Below are 15,797 nucleotides of genomic sequence, written 5' to 3'. Positions count from 1 at the left end.
AACGAGACTACGCGGAGTCTAGCAGACCTAGGGGATAGAATCACACCACACAAACACATACAGCATGAAATAAACACACCAACAAGGGGGCTCAAACATCAAGGCTAGGTTTTAGTCGAGGGGTCATATCAACCTCAACAAACAAACCTCTGGAATTGGGTAGATGTTGCTCTTAACCTTGCCATTGAGGGGCTAAGGTGAAGCAGATGAAAGGTAAGTGAAGATAAGACTTCACAGCTCTTATCCCTGGCCTGGGAGAGCTTAAGACAAGAATGTGTGGGTTCAGAAAGTGGGAACCCTTCTACACATTTGATACTGACTCAACTGTACAATTGTACAAGATCTTGGGTTTGTATCTGCAATGCATCAACACAGTGGTGTGAGCAAAGCAGATGACACACAGAATAGCAGGGGATAGGTTGCATATCCCTTGGGTTCTGCCAATTGCCTCTTCACTTAGGAGGTCTTTGAATATGTACAAGGACAAAATTAAACATCCACAAACATTGCCTCTTAAGGAGGACTTCAGACAGTTGCCTGGCCAAGTAACAGGCCAGGTCTTCCAGACTACATGAAGATTAAGGGATATACCTCAAAGCAAGTTGCTATTAAAGCAAAGCAAAGCAAGTTCAAAGAACTAAGCAACTAATGGTACCTGAAATAGTCAAACAGATCAGTACACAATTCACAAGTTAAAGCAAAGGAAATAGGAATCAACAGTCAAATTAGACAATCAAATATGCAAAGCACAAGACTCAAATCATATGAGTCAAGCCACCTACAAAACCAAGAGGTTAGCTCAATGATATTCAAGTAAGCTCAATCAAAAGAAATGGTCTCATAGGAGCATTTGTTGGTCAACCTGAAAACACAAGCTCAAAAGTGAGTAACAGGACCACTAGGACAAGCCTAGGGTCAAAAGAGAATGAAAAAGTCAAAACAGCAAAGGGCAAGCATTCACAATCATGTTCAAACAATTAAGAATCAATACCAATTAAGTTCACATTCATATCAATCACTATCATCATTTCATGAACAACTTAAGTCAAAGCATTGCAAACAGCAGCTCATAGGAGTCAACAGAAAGACTTGCATCAAAAGTCAACTCAAACATTTCCAAAAATCCCCAAATAAATCATGATCAATCCTAACACCTAGCATGGTAAGCATGTCAAATTTCATCTTATTTGGACAAGTGGAAGGCAGTCAATGAAAATCAGAAAGTCAAAGCAATTTTGAACATGCTCAAAGAAGTCAACCAAACATGCATCAACTTGAAAAGTTCATAAATTAGAGATGGTGTATGATAAATGAATGGGACTAAAACCATGGCAAAGATGAGGATGTCTAGTTATCTCATGTAAAATTTCATGTCCATCTAATAAAGTATGAGGATTTCACAAATGAAATGGCAACATGCATCACAATAAGTCCACATTTTGGTCAAACAGGGAAAAAATCTCAAACAATTAGGAAATGGCATACTTAATTCCAAGAAAAATCACAAGTGAACTAGACATATAATAGTAGGTTCATGCAAAAAATCAGATTAATTGGAGGTCAAGAAGCATGGATACAAAAATCAGGAAGTTGCACATCCATGGTGTGACACAAGTTGTCACACCCTACTTAAAAAATTCACAACTCTCAAACCACATAAGATAAAATCATGATCTTTACATCAAAATAAACATGAATGAGTGTAGATTATGCACAAAAAATTTCAGATCAAATGGATAATGCATCACAATTTCACAAAAGATTTGGCAAGATGTACAAAATTTGGTCACATTCTACAAACCCTAATGCCATTTAAAATTCAATGATCAAAAAATTCTGGAAAAAATATGATAAAAAGTAGAGCTCATGATGAAGATGATGCAAAAATTCCCACTAAATTTGGATTTGAAATGGATGATTTATTAATTTTGCAAGTGAGCCATGCCAAATGAAATAAAATAAGAAATTAAATGAATTAAAATGGATTAATTAAATCGAGAATGGCAAAGCTGTAAATAAGGCATTCACTTATCAAAACGGCTGCGTTTAGGACGCTGGAACGAAATAACGCTATTGGCCAGCATGGGCCAACAGTACCATGCACACGACTGTATCATTTCTGGGCAATGCATGAAGATATTCTAGGGTTTCTGGGCACAGTAACAAGGTTCATCATCCCCAAATCGAGCTTTTCTCAAAAATTTCTAGAAATGGCAATTAAATACACAGAAATGATCATCAAACAACCACTAACATGAATCCAGCAATGATTTTCATTAAAACACAACCATATTCATGAATCGAGCAAGAATCAAAAACATCATCAAACTTCATTTCTAAATATCTTCATGAATATCCAACCATTTTCAAAAACAAAACCATCAGGAAGCTCAGCATGGAGAGATCTTTCTAAAACATATACCTATTTGATGAAATAATGGGATCGAATTCTTACCAGTTCTGAAGAGCAGATGAGATTCAGTTGTTGTTTGCTTGCAAATGCTCGAAATAAGTGAAGATTTAAGCTCCACAAGGTGAATGGTGAAGTTACTTTGGCTCAATGAAGCTTGGAACAGTTCAAACCCAACTCTGCCATGGATGATGCTTTGAAGAATGATCGAGCAAACAGGTGGTTACAGTTGAAGAATGATGGTCGCAATGAGCCTAAAATGATGCTTGGATGATGCAGCAACAATATCCAGGTCGAGTTCTTTGGAGCTTTTGGAAGGATTTTGGAAAATGCAAGAAAATGAAGTTTGAGAGAATGAATGGATTTCTGAGTTGGTGTGGCCGCTAGGGTTCACAAATTGACAGAAAAAATATTATATATGGTCTGTTTTAACTCTAATCCATGTATGCTAAGCATGTTTAACTCAAATGAACCAAATTGCTAATTTGCCAAATTTGACCAAATGGTGGTGTGTGGTAGCATGAGCACGAAAATGGGCCTTTGGCAAGTCACAATTAACATTTTGAATCAATTCCAATTGGTCATTTGGATGGAAATTACTTAATTCAAAAAGTCAAAATTGCACCTCACTTGAAAATAAACATGATAGTTCAAAAAGGGCCATTTTGATTGGCAATGTTTTGGTACATGAAAGTTGCATTTTTGGAAAGAGGAGGTTAAATATGGTTTGTTGGAAAAAACCTCACCAATTTTGGCCAAATGGTTTGAGAGATATGGCCTTTTGAAGTTCAAGAAATTTTGAAAATGAATTGATCATATCTTGCCAACCATACATGGGAATTGAGAGTTCTTGGACTTTTTGGAAATGGGAGAACAAGATCTTCAACTTTCATGTTGGGCAAAAATTCATTTGAAGCTTGTATCATGATGTAAGTTTGGGATCAAGAAGTTTCCATTTTTGGCAGTTAAAATTACAGGTCCAGTTTCTATTTTTGGAAATTTTCTGTTTGGCTTCAAATTCTTCAATGATATTGTTTGCCATGATATATGAGGCCTATTTGGACATGAATAAGCTCTCTCAAACCAAATCCATCCATCAAAACCATAAAATCAACCACAGTTGACCAAGTTTGACTTTCTAGGGTTTCTGACTGACTGTGCATTGATTGAAGACTTCTGAACATCCAATCCTTGACCAAAACACTTCAAAGGGATCCCCAAGTCATGTGAACATGTTGGACCAACCCTAGGGCCTTGGCTCAATGAAAAAACTCACTTGCTTGCTTGATTGACTGATCTCCTGACCAGTTTGACCTAATTCTCCTGATGATCTTGCACTTGAGGCAAAAGGGACAATGCAATGCTATGCAGTGGACCATGTTATGCTATGACCTAATATGAGAATGTATTTACAATGATAGATGCAAATTTGAGGTGCTACAATGGTCATCTTAGTGTTATAATGAAGTCCATTATAGAAGGTCTGAATGATTAACCAATTTTCTAAACCATGATGTGGGCATGCTCTTAACAACTCTTTATATCTCTCCCAAGCTTCGAACAACGATTCTCCTTGGTTCTGAGTAAATCTAGTTATATGGTTTCGAAGAACGACGATCTTACTTGGGGGAAAGTATCTAGCAAGGAAAACTCTTCTAAGGTTATCCCAAGTCGTAATGGAATTGGGTGGAAGGGAATCTAACCATGATAGGGCTTTATCTCTGAGGGAAAAAGGGAATAATCTTAAACGGATTGCCTCAGGAGAAGCTCCATTGGTTTTAAAAGTGTCTGCTAATTGGAGAAAGATTTTTAAATGTTGGTTTGGGTTCTCAGTAGCGAGACCTGCGAATTGTCTTTGTTGCACTAGTTACAACAAGGAGGGTTTAAGTTCGAAATTATTAGCTGGGACGGTTGGGTTTACTATACTAGAACTAGGTTCTTCGTTAGATGGTTGGGAGAAATCCTTAAGAGGTTTTTGGTTTTGATCTTCTGCCATAGCTCTCCTAATTCTATGGAAAAATAAACGTGCGCGAGCGTAACGTTCAGGTTCCGCTAGAGGGTATACTAAGCTTCCGGTGCTGCGAGTTCTTCGCATTGACCGACGGGTAATAACCTAAGTCTAAACGATATAACAACAGGGTATGAAATTTGACGAAATTGGTCCCCGGCAACGGCGCCAAAAACTTGATGCGTGCTTTTCGCAAGTATACGAACGCGTCAGAGTAATATAAAAGATTGTCGAATCCACAGAGACCAAGTGTCAATCTATTGTTATGGTGTTTATCAAAGGTAATCAAAATAGGGGTTTTTAGAGTGTGCAATGAAAAGTAAAGTGTTGAATAAAGTTCAATTAATAAAGACAGGCTCGAATGTAATTCACATAATCAACTAATAATCCAAGTACTTGCTAATAGAATTACTTATGGGCAATGTTTCCTACTTTGAAAAGAACCAATTTAATAGGAACTGTCGCTTTCGCGTATTCAGAACCGAGTTGTACTCCCAAATCAAACCCTCTTATTGTCACTTATAAAAAGGCGCGCATTGCGTTAGAGTAGTAAACCTATTTTTAAGAAATATAGTATCTTGACTAAGTTGAAAAGTATTTTAACCTGGATTTCTTAACCAAAAGAGGTTCTCACGAACCAAACTCTAAACTTATAAACGCGTCCGAAAATAGTTTTAAAATCACTTTTCTTCTTAAGTTAAAAACTCCTAATGAACTAAACAAAGCGTATTCGCTGTTTTTGAAATAGTTAAAAACAATTAAGTTTAAAAGGACGTTGGACGACTTTCGATCTTACCCAACGGAAATTAAGTGCGGGAAAACTTAAGTTGAAAGTCAAAATAGCCCTTAAGTGTTTCTACGAACAATTGTACGGATTATCGGTTCAATTACGATCCTTACATTCTAACCTTATAGGTTTAGTTAGACATGGTAAAGTAAAGGTGCATTTTAATTTAAATAAAAGTAGTGTGAGTGCGGAAAGTAAATAAAAGTAGTGCGAGTGCGGAAAGTAAATAAAAGTAGTGCGAGTGCGAAATGTAAATAAAAGTAGTGCGAGTGCGGAAAGTAAATAAAAGTAGTGCGAGTGCGGAAAATAAATAAAGTAAAGCGAGTGCGGGAAATAAATAAAGTAAAGACAGTGCGGGAAATAAATAAAGTAAAGCGAGTGCGGGAAATAAATAAAGTAAAGTGAGAGTGCGGGAAATAAATAAAGTAAAGCGGGTGCAGGAAATAAAATAGATAAAGGCAAGCAATAAAAACCTGCTCCAATCGGAGGGTTGAATAAAATGCGAAGCGGAAGTGAAAATGGCGGCAGGATTAACTTCCTTCCAAAGTGCTCCAAACTCTATTACAGACTCGATCACAGACTTGATTACACAATTGTGGTAACACCCCAATGCGAAGCGATTACCACTTTAAAATACTGAATATATGCCTAAGTGAAACTAAGTTTGCTCTAAGTTTGGATGCTTAAACAAATGAATTCGAGTCTCTATTTATAGGCAAGTAAAATAATGGAAAAGACAAGGATGCCCTTCAGTTTGAAATTAGGAGGGAAAAGTATCCTTCTTGTGGCAGTTGAGGGAAGTTGAGCTAGGACACGTCATGGTTGGGCCCATGGCGCCAGCCATAGTGGGAGCCACAAGTGTAAAAATGCTGACTTTTAGGGTTTTTAGCTCGTTTTCACTCCTTTTCTCGATCGGGGCTCCGAGTAGACTGAAAACCTGAAAACAAAGAGAAACATAGTAATAACATAACAAAATAATGAAAAAACAACTAAAATGCATGCGAAATCGGAGTCGAAAATACGGGGAATCACACTGTCATCAGGACTTTAGTCATCAACAGGTTTGCTTCGTGTCTATCCACGCATCTGAGCAGAACCATGTCCAAATTCCTTTTATAAAGCACATCGCCATTGAGGTATAAACTGCCAGATAATCTCCTCAAAGTCTTCTTATCTTTCACAGATGCCCCAGGCGGGTAAATTTGACTTTAAAGAAAACACTTGATATCAAAATACCATGGCTTATCATCTTTCACTTCTTCTACTGCAAATACATGAGCTGGTCTATCCAAACGCATCACAGTAATATTGGGGACTTCACTCCAGAATTTCACCATAATCATTGAAGCAAGCGTAGCAAGAGCATCTGCCATCCGATTCTCATCTCGAGGAATATGATGGAAGTCGACCTCAATAAAGAACGTTGAAATCCTCCTCGCATAATCTCTATACGGGATGAGGCCAGGCTGATTCGTCTCCCATTCACCCTTAATCTGATTAACAACAAGGGCTGAATCGCCATAAACATCAAGATGCTTGATCCTGAGATCAATACATTCTTCCAATCCCATAATACAGGCCTCATACTCCGCCATATTATTCGTGCATTTGAAATTTAGCCTTGTTGTAAAAGGAAAATGTGTGCCCTGAGGAGTAATAATCACTTCCCCAATACCATTTTCATATTGATTTACAGCGCCATCAAACACCATGCTCCATCGGGAACCAGGCTCTGGCCCTTCATCGAGCGTAGGCTCATCGCAATCTTTCATTTTCAAATACAGAATCTCCTCATCTGGGAAGTCATACTGAACTGACTGATAATCCTCAATTGGTTGATGTGCCAAGTGGTCGGCCAAGATACTACCTTTAATTGCCTTCTGAGCTCGATACTTAATATTATACTCAGACAACAGCATCTGCCAACGGGCAATCCTCCCAGTTAAAGCAGGCTTCTCAAAGATATACTTAATTAGATCCATTTTGGATATCAACCAAGTCGTATGATTCAACATATACTGGCGTAAGCGCTTAGCAGCCCAAGCCAAAGCACAACATGTCTTCTCAAGCATTGAGTATCGAGACTCACAATCAGTGAACTTCTTACTCAGATAGTATATAACATACTCTTTCTTCCCAGATTCGTCTTGCTGACCAAGGACACAACCCATAGAGTCTTCAAGAACCGTCAAATACATAATCAAGGGTCTCCCTTCCACAGGCGGAGACAGAATCAGAGGCTCAGACAGACACTCTTTAATACTGTCAAAGGCCTTCTGGCAATCCTTGGTCCAATCATGATGCTGATCTTTCCAGAGGAGCTTGAATATTGGCGCGCATGTTGCAGTCATGTTAGATATAAATTTGGAAATATAATTCAAGCGGCCAAGAAAACCTCAGGCTTGCTTCTCAGTTTTGGGTGCAGGCATCTCTTGTATTGCTTTGACCTTGGCAGGATCAACTTTAATACCTCTCTCGCTGACAATAAAGCCCAATAACTTGCCGGAACGGACTCCAAATGTACACTTGTTAGGATTCAGACGAAGCTTATACTTCCTCAAACGCTGAAAAAGCTTCAACAAGTGCTCTACATGTTCAACTTCCGTTCTCGACTTTGCGATCATATCATCAACATAGACCTCGATCCCCTTGTGCATCATATCGTGAAACAAGGTAGTCATAACTCTTTCATACGTGGCTCCGGCGTTCTTCAAACCGAAGGGCATCACTCGATAACAGAATGTTCCCCAAGGTGTGATGAATGTTGTCTTCTCCATATCCTCGGGTGCCATTTTGATCTGATTATATCTGGAAAATTCGTCCATAAATGAGAAGACATTGAATTTAGCTGTATTATCTACCAACATATCAATATGTGGTAGAGGAAAATCATCTTTCGGACTAGCTTTATTCAAGTCTCTATAGTCCACACACATTCGGACTTTTCCATCTTTCTTAGGCACGGGCACAATATTGGCCACCCATTGAGGATATGTAGAAGTCACCAGAAACCCCACATCAATTTTCTTTTGAACTTCTTCGTTAATCTTCACTGCCATATCAGGATGAGTTCTTCTGAGCTTCTACTTCACAGGCACACACTCAGGCTTCAAAGGCAGGAAATGTTGCACGATATCAGTATCCAGACCAGGCATGTCTTCATATGACTAGGCAAAGATGTCGACATATTCTCGTAGCAACTCAATCAACCCCTTCTTCACAGACTCTTCAAGGAGTGCCCCAATCTTCACCTCACGAACACAATCTTCAGACCCCAAGTTGACTGTTTCCAGATTCTCAAGATGTGGCTGAATGATCTTCTCTTCGTGCTCAAGTAGACGGGTAATCTCATCAAGAATCTCTTCAACATCATCTTCCTCGGCCTCAAATACATGGAACTCGAAGTTGGGAGATGGTGTTGGATCATTATGTTCAATGGGTTTGATCAACCTGCATAATGATTTTGGATATAAAAGAGATTTTAGAATTCAAACAAGGAAAATCATTATGCAGATGAAAAGATTGATTTTATTCTATTTTTTAGGGTTTTATGTGATCACCAATTTCATGCAAAAAGCAAAAAGTGAAAATAATTTGGAAAAACAAACATTTAACATGTAATTATTGAATGAATATCATTGTATTTATGGGCCAACAATGTCATCACTTCTCCTTTTGGCATGGGAGAAGGGTTTTTAAACAAAAATGAACATTATGTTGACTTATGGACAATTGTTGGAACATCAACAACGACCCAATTATTGCAGACCCCTCCAGGGATGACAAAGTTGCCAGAATCTTCCTCTGCATCATCTTCCACAATAGTAGCAGCTTCCTGGTCTTCAACCGTGTGGATGAAACCACCACTCTGAAATAGCCCATGCTTATTGAAATTTCCTGAAGAATACCCTATGCCAGCCCGAGATTTATTGTCTTCCAGCTTAATCATTTGTCCTAAACCAGTAGTTGCGCCATGCTCAATGGCCAACTTCGCATCATTGTAGGATGCAAATGAAGAAGTTCCTTTCTTAGAAGGCTCATCAATATACAAATCTTGGAACAACGTTCCAACTTCGTCCTCAACATCAATATTAGAAAAGGAAGACAAATGGCTAACCAAGAGAGCGTTCTCTCCCCCTACTACCACCAACTTTTTGTTCTTGACAAATTTAAACTTTTGGTGTAGGGTGGATGTCACGGCGCCTGCCTCGTGAATCCATGGTCTGCCCAATAAAAAACTATATGATGGGTGGATATCCATGACCTGAAAAGTGATATGGAAATCACTTGGTCCTATCTTGACTGGGAGTTCAACCTCTCCAATCACAGTTTTGCGGGATCTATCAAAAGCTTTCACGACCACTCCGCTCTGCCTCATGGGAGGCCCCTGGTATGAAAGTCTGGCAAGAGTTGATTTTGGCAACACATTCAGCGATGATCCAGTGTCTACCAGCACATTAGACATGGAATCATCCTTGCAATTCATGGAGATGTGAAGTGTCAAGTTGTGGTCTCTTCCCTCCTCAGAGAGATCAGCATCATAGAAACTCAGATTGTTACAAGCAGTAATGTTTGCAACAATGCTATCGAATTGTTCTATTGTGACGTCATGATCTACATACGCCGCGTCCAACACCTTCTGCAGAGCTTCTCGGTGTGGCTCATAATTCATTAACAAAGATAACACAAATATCTTTGAAGGCGTTTGTAGAATCTGATCTACAACGTTGTACTCACTCCTCTTGATGAGCCTTAGCATCTCATCACAGTCCTCTTTAATCATGCCATTCTGGCCAGCAAGGACATGAGTTCTAACAGCAGCGGCAGGTATATTAACAGCAAGTGCCGGATTCGGAGAAACAGCAAAATTCCCAACAGGACGAACGACACTATCAATAGTATCAGCCCTTCTGGTGTCAGCTTGGGGTTTTGGCGGCGCCGAGAAAACACGACCACTACGGGTCAAAGTGCTGACATCAACAATATTAACAACAGAAGTAGAGGGTAAGGGCACCTCCTTCCCATCTTTCAATGCCACAACATTGTAACGATAGGGAACAACTTTATCAGAAGAGTATGGCACAGAGCTAGCTGGCTTGATTATGAGAGTATGAGAAGCCTTCTGCTTGCTGCCATCATATCTGATGACAACAGGCTCAGGGATCCTGAATACTGGTGATATCACATTAACTTCATCATCCTCATCGCGATTCTGAAGTATCTTAATTACACCTTGATCCAGCATTTCTTGGATGTCTTTTCTAACCTGACGACATCCCCTCTCATTGACAGTACCGACATGGCAACTGTCATGGTCATGCTCGTAGTGATTGTATCCATACAATAGTTTGTGCATCTCGACCAAAGATTGTCGGATATGGCTGACATATCGGACCTTATATTTTCTAGGGCAACCCTGAACCATGTTGACAACAGACTTCCCATGCTCGGGCAATGGGTTCTTCTTGACATTAGGACCTACTTCCTCGAAAAACAATATACCGCTTCTCACAAGGTCTTGAACCTTGGTCTTCAACGGGTAGCAATTCTCCACATCATGTCCGGGAGCATCGAAATGATAAACACAGTGAAGCTCATGCTTATACCACCACTGAGGGTTGGTAGGTATAACAGGTGGGTCACGTGGAGTGATCAGTTTCCTTTCAATTAAAGAAGGATATAGCTCTGCATAGGTCATCAGAATAGGATCAAAAGTGACCCTTTTCCTATCATAGCTTGTACTGATCTGATTGTTATTTCGAGGCTGGTAGGCCTGCTGTTGAGGACGGTGATGTTGTTGTTGATACTGTTGATGTTGTTGTTACTGGTTCTGATTGTGATGCTGATATTGCTGATTTTCTCTGAAAACAGGTGCTATATGAGCCACCTGGTGCTGGTTACCGGCAGGACACACAATCTTCCTCTTCACAGAGGGTCTTCTAGATTTAACATGGGAGGTCACTGCATATGCCTCACCATCTTTCTTCTTCACAAACGCCCCATAACGTTTGGCAGAAGAGCCTTCTTCTCTAGTCAGGCGCCCTTCCCTGACTCCTTCCTCTAGACGCATCCCCATATTCACCATTTCGGTGAAGTCAGAAGGAGCGCTAGCAATCATCCGCTCATAATAGAATGAACTCAAGGTCTTCAGAAAGATCTTGGTCATCTCTTTCTCTTCTAGCGGAGGCACAATTTGTGCAGCCAATTCTCGCCACCTCTGGGCGTACTCCTTAAAAGTTTCCTTATCCTTTTGAGTCATGGCCCTCAATTGGTCCCTATTGGGAGCCATATCAACATTATATTTGTATTTCTTAACGAAGGCTTCGCCAAGGTCGTTGAAGGAGCGGATGTTCGCGTTGTCCAAACCCATGTACCATCTCAATGCGGCACCGGACAGGCTATCTTGGAAGTAATGGATCAAAAGCTGATCGTTGTCGGTCTGAGTCGACATTTTGCGTGCATACATAACCAAATGGATGAGCGGGCAAGTGTTTCCCTTGTACTTTTCAAAGTCAGGCACTTTGAACATGACAGGAATTTTGACATTAGGAACAAGGCAAAGCTCAGCTGCAGATTTTCCAAAGAGGTCCTTCCCTCTGAGAGTTTTGAGTTCCTTGCGAAGCTCAAGGAATTTATCGTTCATAGCATCCGTCTTTTCATACACGCCTGGGCCCTCAGATGGCTCAGAGTGATAAATGGTGTCATCTACTCTCGGCAAAATATGCACGACTGGAGGTGGCACAACAAGAACCGGGCTAGATGCTGGCAAAGAGGAAAACGTTGGGGCGAGACCCTCAGGAACAAAGTTCGCGGGCATCCCCCAGGGAAACCCGATTGGCATAGCAATAGGCGCGAAATGGGCACTGACAGCAGGCAGTGTTGAAGAGGCAATCTCAGAAATGACTGTCCTCTAGGGAGGAGTTGAAGGTGTTGGAGAAGATTGGCTCTGGGCGGCCAAGAAAGACTCCATCAGGGCAGTCAATCTTGCCACTTCCTCCTTCAGTTCCCTGTTCTCTTGCTCTAAGTGATCCATTAGTCTTGAAGAGTTGGCTCTGGTGTAGTACCGGTGCGTCAGCTTGTCTTCAAAATAAATGAAGAACACAAAGTTAGACCATTGAACAAGAAGCCCTGGACAAAACCTGCTTATGCACATGATGCATGCAATGCTTGTGCATATGATTTTTATTATTTTTAATCAGAGGAACTTTAGGGTTCTATTTGCAAATATTGGAAAGATTAATCATTTAGGCATATATGGAAATATCATATCAATAATATATGGAAAAAAATTTACACCAAAGAAGTACAGCCTTGGTAACCAAATACAATACAAAAGAGAAGGAAAATGAACATCCTATGGAACCCTAGAAACAATCGTCCAAAGCTCTCGAGACCGGAAGATAAGCTGCGCGAAGCCTCTTCACCTCTCTCTCATAGGCTGCCTCCATATCTGCCTTCTCCTTGGCGAGTCGATCGTACTTCCTCTTCCAGAACCTGGAAGACTGAGAAAGAAGAGAAGTCACCACATCATCAGGCTCGTCGATAACCTGATGCTCAAGAAACTCTATCAAAGCATCCTTATCTCTAAGCCGCTGAAGTAGCTCCTCCCGCTCACGGATCCAAGCACGTGAGCGGTTTTCGTCTCTCAACTCCTCTACTCCTTGGTCAGGGAGGGTTGAAGGCCCATCCATAACCATAGGTGTAGGTCTTGGATATTCATAAGGCATAAGGTACTTAGAAGCTCTCCTCCTTACCCATGAGGTATAGGGTTCCAAAGCAATACAATTCTTTGGACCAAGCTCTTTCCTTCCCTTCCTATGAATCTTGCGCCAAGCGCGGACCATCCTGCCCTTCAAGTTTTGGGGATCTTTACCTTCTTGAAAGAACACACCTTCTAACAAAATGTTATTAGGTTTATCCTTTAAGAGGATCATAAGCTAACGATGTGCCAAGACAGGGTTGTAGTTAATCCCACCACATGTACCAAGAAGAGGCACATTGGAGAATTCACCACAAGAGTCAATAATCTGCACACCATCATATACACGGTTATACCAAAAGATATCATCATTAGTGAGAGACATAAGTCTCGTGGACCACCGTAGACATCCTTTGTTCTCTTTGAAGGCGACCGTCTATGGAAAGTGCGAAATAAACCACTTGTACAACAGAGGCAAACAACACACAATGGTACCACCACCCTTTGCATTCCTCATATGCAAAGAAAAGTAAGTGTCACCCAACAGAGTAGGAACAAGATTAAGAGTAGAGAAAATCATAATGGCGTTCACATCCATAAACTTGTCGATGTTGAGGAATAACACTAGCCCATAGATGAGAAGTACAAATATGGCCTCAAAGGCGTCCTCACTCATGGCCTTCCCATACAAAGTAGCTTGAGCAATGAGGAAATCAGATGGGAGACCTTGAATTCCACCTTTGGTAGTCATATGAGCACCAACAATAGATTCATTTATATGCAACAAATCAGGAATCTCTTGAGAAGTAGGGACCCTCTCCAAGCCACTGAACGGCAACTGATCTAGAATATGTATACCCACAAGATAGGCATACTCCTCAAGCGTAGGCAGAAGCTGGAAATCCGGGAATGTGAAGCAACGGTACAAGGGATCATAGAACTTCACCAATACACTCATCAGACCTTCATCCATCTGAGTAGCAATAATAGACAGAAGCTTCCATAACGAGCCTTGAACTCCAAGGGATCTAATACATAGGATGTCAAACTCCTTAACTCTTTCAAGTCGGGTTGTCTAAAATTGCACTTCTTCGTATTCCTTCTTTGCTTATCCATGTCTGAAAATTTGCAAATACACCTCTTAAGTTCCTTGAAAATTTTCTCATTATTGATGATATGGATGTGTATGAATGCATGAATGCATGGATGTAATAATCACACTTAAGGATCAAGCAAAGCACACCACACAAAGGTCATGGGATGGATCAAGTCATCCTTAATATCAATCATCCATTTTGGTGGATTATGGTTTACACCTTATTGTAAGACCCTAATTTTGTCCCTAAGATCCCTCATGGCATCATAACATTTCATTGCATAGCCTCAAGGATCTTTGAACCATCTTGGCTTCCTTTCCCCTTTGGGTAGGGATCTCTTTTGAGTGGTTTTAATCACCAGGCATACTTGCATTGTATATCATTGCTTTTATCCTTTCATTTACTAACCAAAAGTACAAAAGTATGTCATTAATCTTTGTTACTTGCAGCTTAAGCAAACACAAGTCAAGCACTTCCTGAGCATCCTTTGTGCAAGAGATGATGGTATTTTCTTGAGATAAGGATCATATGATATTATGTTGAGCTTATATGAGCTATGGTTTCATTTTGGAGCAAATTCCCCAAGTGGTTGAGGTTCAAATTCATCAAAGCATTTTCAGGTCATCTAAAGACCCAGACAGTCAACTGCATAGTCAACTGAGGATTTTGAGGATGAGGAGATGATTGAAATACCTCATTCATGTTCAAACAAGGTTCATTTGACATTTCAAACATCCATATTGAAGATTTTGAGGTCAAGTCAAAAGTTTCCCAAAATGGAAAGTGACCTATAATTTCAAGTTTCCAAAAATGGCAAGTTTTTGGTTCACATTCAACTTAACTTTCCAACATCAAAGAAGCTTCAAATGAAATTTTTTTGAACATGAAAGTTGAAGATCTTTCTCTCCCATTTCCAAAAAGTCCAAGATCATGAGCATCTGATGAATGGTTGAAGAATTATGATCAAATGATTGCCAAGTGTGCATGGAAGTTCAACATGGCATAACTTTTGATCCAAAACTCCAAATTGGTCCACTCTTTTTGCAACATGCTCCTTATGACCAATATTTTCCAAATCAAACATTGCATTGCATGAAATTAGCTCACATGATCATTTGTCCATGCATGAACATTTTGGAGGGAAAATCAAGAAGTTAAATTTTGTTGATCATACATGCAAAATACCAATTCCATGTTGATTATTGGCTGATTTTAAGTGATTTCAAGGCCCAGCATGGCACTGTTCACGTGTAGCATGTACATGCTAAGCTCACTTGCATTTTTTACACTACACCTCCTATTTCACTAATCATGTTTAGCTTTGGCTTAATCTTTGTTTCAGCATCATTAACACACCATATAAAAGCAAAATCCTAATTTCATATGAGAGGATAACAGAATTCAGATCTCAAAATTTCCAAATTCCTTCCAAATTTTCTCTCTTCGAAATTCCAAATTTCTTGACACAAACCTTCAATCTCTTTGCATATTCATGACCCATGTGTGATTCTGAGCAAGAATCATCATCTGGATTGTTCGTTTGAGCTGGATTTCGAGCCACACAAAGCTTGAACATGAAGATGGATCTTGAAAATTGAGCTTCAATTTGGTGGATTCAGGCATCAATTCGTGCATAAAGCTTCAATACACAAGTTGAGGAGAATATCTGGAGCTGGAGGAAGCTTGAATCAAAGAAATCAACTCACTGCTCTCCAAAAAGGTTGGAATTCGAATCTCATTATTCTTCATTTTATTGCCATGAATTGATAGATCTTGCACTGCTGATGATCCTGATA

The 15,797-nt window shown here is 40.0% G+C and overlaps 1 non-coding gene across 1 annotated transcript; it reads left to right on the top strand.

Moving 5' to 3' along the window:
- Window positions 1-3,915: 3,915 nt before the first annotated feature.
- Window positions 3,916-4,022, top strand: LOC127117014 (small nucleolar RNA R71). Its single transcript, XR_007801777.1, has one exon. It is a non-coding gene; the product is annotated as a small nucleolar RNA R71 (small nucleolar RNA).
- The last annotated feature ends 11,775 nt before the right edge of the window (window positions 4,023-15,797 follow it).

The sequence above is a fragment of the Lathyrus oleraceus genome, chromosome 1 (assembly GCF_024323335.1).
Source record: "Lathyrus oleraceus cultivar Zhongwan6 chromosome 1, CAAS_Psat_ZW6_1.0, whole genome shotgun sequence".
In the NCBI taxonomy this organism is placed as follows: domain Eukaryota; kingdom Viridiplantae; phylum Streptophyta; class Magnoliopsida; order Fabales; family Fabaceae; genus Lathyrus; species Lathyrus oleraceus.
The sequence above is the reverse complement of the archived record's forward strand: the minus strand, read 5'-3'. Positions and strand labels throughout refer to the sequence as shown.